We start from the raw sequence: 6000 nt of genomic DNA, 5'->3' as shown, positions 1-6000 counted from the left end.
CAACACCTTCCCAAGTGGCAATTGAGAGATGAAGAAACTACAGCAAAGAAAGCTGCAATGGTGCAGCTAGATGACACTGAGGATTAGAAAGAGGGCAGGAACAATGAAAATCCCGAGGGAAACAAGATGGCCAAAGAGAGGTTAAAGCTTGAGGGAGAGGCAACATTGTTGAGGGACAAATTTGATCAAATAATGAAGTCGAAGGAGGTAATAGCGGCAAAGATTTTGGAGACAAATCTTGTCATTACTGAGAAGAAGAAAGAGGTGAAGCTTGCAAAGGTTGAAGCCATCCGAGAGGAAGCAAGGAACAAGACCAAGTTGGAGGAGATGAAGATCAATGTGAAGAAAGCAAAAGTAATGAAGCAACTATTGGCCGAAAAGAGGGAGATCATGATTATGTCCACAACGGACATGAATGAGCAACAAATGGAGTGGTGGAAGGAGGCCACATCGGAGATCATGGAAGACGAAGACTAGCTCGTGAAGGGGCAAGTGTTGGTGCATCGGCTACGCATGGAGGTGGTGGTGATGAAGGTGGAGACGGTCTGTGGTGACCCAGCATACCACTGCATGTTGTAGTATACAAGTCGTTGATATGATCTTTGTGAAGGGACTTCTTCACAATTGTCATATCAACGACTTGTATACTACAACATGCAGTGGTATGTTGGGTCACCGCAGCTGGTATCAGAGCAAATCTTGCGACCTTAGGTTGGAAAAACCTAGTAAAGGGAAAAACCTGTCGGAGTCAAGTAGGAATAGTAAAGAATTCTCTAAAAATATGATGCTTATTCACTTGAGAATAGCAAAATCATATCTTTTAGTGCGATAATTCTTTATTATAATCATCATGATACATCATTATCACGTCATTACTACATCATCACCACCTTATTGCTAGGTTTTCATCACATCATTGATACATTCTCACTACTAATATTCTACTTTTGTATACAGCCATAATGGCGTACACATTTCCCAAGAGGACTTTAAGGAAAGTTGAAGGCTGGCTTGGTGATTACGATGGAAGTCTTACAAATCTCCTGCGTGGGATGCTAAAGGAACTCCATTGTGAGACCAGGATACCTGTTCTCAAATACATCTATTATGATGGAGAGATCATGGTCAAATGCAGAGTCTCTGTACAACTTCCTGACACACTGCTGATGAGTCGAATCATGCCGTATGGAGAAGCCAAAACACTTACCACGGCATACCATATGGGTATTTTCAAAGCAATACTCGAAATCAGGCAACACAAATCTGTGGAGCTGTTGTGTTCACCATATTCACATGTGCCTCATGCCGAGGAAGATGAGGATCCTTCCTTGAATCATCTGGTTATGGCACACAAACATCCTGAGGTAGCAGCCCAACACATGGATAGCTGTAAGTATTTATTGACTTCTATGTACCTACTGCACATGAAGATGGTGGAGGAGGTCACCCACATGCTAGATGAGTTCACGGACCCTGATAAAGTCCAGGCTCGAATGCATGAACTTAGAGCACAACCACAACACACTACACCTTTCTTTAAGTTACCCAGTTTTGTAGATTTGAGTGACCAGGAACCAAAAAGAGAACCACTCACACCCAACTTTGTTCCACATTATCCACAAGTGTCAGCATCGTATGGCTCAGGATATAGGGGAGATGATTCCAGAAACCTAAACTGCTCGGAGTCACCAATCGAGAATTCGACTGGTTGGTGTTTCGGGGAACCATTTGGTGATGAAGGAGAACCCATCACTTGTGATACGGAGGATGAAGGAGGTGAGGTTAACCAGGATATTAACCAAAGCTATGGGCAGGAAGAGAAAGATACCAACTCCATTTCTTTTGATTTGGAGATGGGAATACCCAAGACATCCCAGTACGAGGTAGGTGAGAGTTCTGTAGTGAAGAAGAAGAAGATGAGGGGGCAGGTGGATAGAAACCCTCCATGGATGGCGGAGGAAGGAGGTATGTATCCTACTGGGGATGCATACGAGTCATTGTCCAGTTACTTTGGCATGACAGATCTTTGTCTCGGCACTTCATCCGATTCAGACTACATACCTACTGGAAGGAACTTCGTTCCGGACGGTGTTCGAAAGACAAGTCGCTATACCGGATGGACTCCAGGAATGTACGCGGAGGCGAATTATGATGATGAGGAGTAGTGCTCGAGGAAGGAATAAAGTAGTATAAGTGGTATTGTAATAGAACGTATTTCTAAATTCCGTTGGCTTGGGCTTGAAGCCAAATAAGTGGTTATATATACCACATGTAATATATGTGTGTATATTATGTGATATATGGTGTATATACATAATAAATGTTTGTTTTGGATTTGCTTCTTGATTTCATTGTGTGACTAGTTCTGGGCAATGAGTTGAGCTCAGAAAACATTTGCATGGTGTAATTATGAGTAATCGCTCTTTGTTACAGGACTAGGGGGAACATGGCGTTAGTGGAAACTGAAGATGCTCGAAGAGAGAGAGAGAGGCTAAAGAAAAAGAGGAAGTAGAGGCAGCAGCTAGAAGGGATAATGCACCACTACCACCACATCCAATGATGCATCCAGATTTCCAGCAATACATTAGAGCCATGGAAGAAGACAGGAGGAGGTACTGATGTCTACGGGTGCTTCTATTCTTGTAGACAGTGTTGGGCCTCCAAGAGCAGAGGTTTGTAGAACAGCAGCAAGTTTCCCTTAAGTGGATCACCCAAGGTTTATCGAACTCAGGGAGGAAGAGGTCAAAGATATCCCTCTCATGCAACCCTGCAACCACAAAGCAAGAAGTCTCTTGTGTCCCCAACACACCTAATAGGTGCACTAGTTCGGCGAAGAGATAGTGAAATACAGGTGGTATGAATAAATGCGAGCAGTAGCAACGGCACCAAAAAAGTGCTTTGCCCAGGACAGTAAACAAGCAGTAGTGACGCAACAGTAGTAACGCAGTAAAACAGTAAACAAGCAGCGATAGCGATATTTAGGAACAAGGCCTAGGGATTAGACTTTCACTAGTGGACACTCTCAACTTTGATCACATAACGAGAATAGATAAATGCATACTCTACACTCTCTTGTTGGATGATGAACACCACTAATTGCGTAGGATTACACGAACCCTCAATGTCGGAGTTAACAAGCTCCACAATATTCAATGTTCATATTTAAATAACCTTAGAGTGCATGACAGATCAACACAACTAAACCAAGTACTAACATAGCATGCACACTGTCACCTTCACACTATGTAGGAGGAATAGATCACATCAATACCATCATAGCAATAGTTAACTTCATAATCTACAAGAGATCATAATCATAGCCTACGCCAAGTACTAACACGGATGCACACACTTGTCACCATTACACCGTGCAAGAGGAATAAAACTACTTTAATAACATCACTAGAGTAGCACATAGATAAATTGTGATACAAAACACATTGCAATCATAAAGAGATATAAATAAGCACTTCACTATGCCATTCATAACGGTGAATAAGTATTACTGTGAAATATAGCCTAAGAGACCCACACGGTGCACACACTTGTCACCTTTACACACGTGGGACAAGGAGTCTCCGGAGATCACATAAGTAAAACCCACTTGACTAGCATAATGACATCTAGATTACAAGCATCATCATATGAATCTCAATCATGTAAGGCAGCTCATGAGATTATTGTATTGAAGTACATAGGAGAGAGATGAACCACATAGCTACCGGTACAGCCCCGAGCCTCGATGGAGAACTACTCCCTCCTCATGGGAGACAGCAGCGTTGATGAAGATGGCGGTGGTGTCGATGGAGGAGCCTTCCGGGGGCACTTCCCCGTCCCGGTGGCGTGCCGGAACAGAGACTCCTGTCCCCCAGATCTTGGCTTCGCGATGGCGGCGGCTCTGGATGGTTTCTCGTACCGTGGCTTTTCCGTATCGTGGTTTTAGGTCCAGGGGCTTTATATAGGCGAAGAGGCGGCGTCGGGGAGGTCGAAGGGGCGACGACACGCTAGGGGCGCGGCCCCCCTTGGCCGCGCCGGCCTAGGGTTTGGTGGGCCTGTGCCCCCTCTGCGGCTGTTCTCGTGTGTTCTGGATGCTTCCGGGCAAAATAGGAACACGGGCGTTGATTTCGTCCAATTCCGAGAATATTTCGTTACTAGGATTTCCGAAACCAAAAACAGCGAGAAAACGGAAGCGGCACTTCGGCATCTTGTTAATAGGTTAGTTCCAGAAAATGAACGAATATGACATAAAATGTGCATATAACATGTAGATATCATCAATAATGTGGCATGGAACATAAGAAATTATCGTTACGTCGGAGACGTATCAGCATCCCCAAGCTTAGTTCCTGCTCGTCCCGAGCGAGTAAACGATAACAAAGATAATTTACGGAGTGACATGCCATCATAACCTTGATCATACTATTGTAAACATATGTAATGAATGCAGCGATCAAAACAATGGTAATGACATGAGTAAACAAGTGAATCATAAAGCAAAGACTTTTCATGAATAGTACTTAAAGACAAGCATCAATAAGTCTTGCATAAGAGTTAACTCATAAAGCAATAAATCAAAGTAAAGGTATTGAAGCAACACAAAGGAAGATTAAGTTTCAGCGGTTGCTTTCAACTTGTAACATGTATATCTCATGGATAATTGTCAACATAGAGTAATATAACAAGTGCAATATGCAAATATGTAGGAATCAATGCACGAGTTCACACAAGTGTTTGCTTCTTGAGGTGGAGAGAGATAGGTGAAGCTGACTCAACATAAAAGTAAAAAAGAATGGTCCTTCAAAGAGGAAAGCATCGATTGCTATATTTGTGCTAGAGCTTTTATTTTGAAAACATGAAACAATTTTGTCAACAGTAGTAATAAAGCATATGAGTTATGTAAATTATATCTTACAAGTTGCAAGCCTCATGCATAGTATACTAATAGTGCCCGCACCTTGTCCTAATTAGCTTGGACTACCGGATCATCGCAATACACATGTTTTAACCAAGTGTCACAATGGGGTATCTCCATGCCGCTCGTACAAAAGTCTAAGGAGAAAGCTCGCATTTTGGATTTCTCGCTTTTGATTATTCTCAACTTAGACATCCATACCGGGACAACATGGACAACGAGATAATGGACTCCTCTTTAATGCATAAGCATGTGGCAACAATTAGTGTTCTCATATGAGATTGAGGATATATGTCCAAAACTGAAACTTCCACCATGATTCATGGCTTTAGTTAGCGGCCCAATGTTCTTCTCTAACAATATGCATGCTCCAACCATTAAGGTGGTAGATCTCTCTTACTTCGGACAAGACGGACATGCATAGCAACTCACATGATATTCAACAAAGAGTAGTTGATGGCGTCCCCAGGAACATGGTTATCGCACAACAAGCAACTTAATAAGAGATAAAGTGCATAAGTACATATTCAATACCACAATAGTTTTTAAGCTATTTGTCCCATGAGCTATATATTGCAAAGGTGAATGATGGAAATTTTAAAGGTAGCACTCAAGCAATTTACTTTGGAATGGCGGAGAAATACCATGTAGTAGGTAGGTATGGTGGACACAAATGGCATAGTGGTTGGCTCAAGGATTTTGGATGCATGAGAAGTATTCCCTCTCGATACAAGGTTTAGGCTAGCAAGGTTATTTGAAACAAACACAAGGATGAACCGGTGCAGCAAAACTCACATAAAAGACATATTGTAAACATTATAAGACTCTACACCGTCTTCCTTGTTGTTCAAACTCAATACTAAAAATTATCTAGACTTTAGAGAGACCAAATATGCAAACCAAATTTTAGCAAGCTCTATGTATTTCTTCATTAATAGGTGCAAAGTATATGATGCAAGAGCTTAAACATGAGCACAACAATTGCCAAGTATCAAATTATTCAAGACATTCTACCAATTACTACATGTAGCATTTTCCGTTTCCAACCATATAACAATTAACGAAGCAGTTTCAACCTTCGCCATGAA

The sequence above is a fragment of the Lolium rigidum genome, chromosome 4 (assembly GCF_022539505.1).
Source record: "Lolium rigidum isolate FL_2022 chromosome 4, APGP_CSIRO_Lrig_0.1, whole genome shotgun sequence".
In the NCBI taxonomy this organism is placed as follows: domain Eukaryota; kingdom Viridiplantae; phylum Streptophyta; class Magnoliopsida; order Poales; family Poaceae; genus Lolium; species Lolium rigidum.
This window is presented reverse-complemented; position numbering follows the sequence as displayed.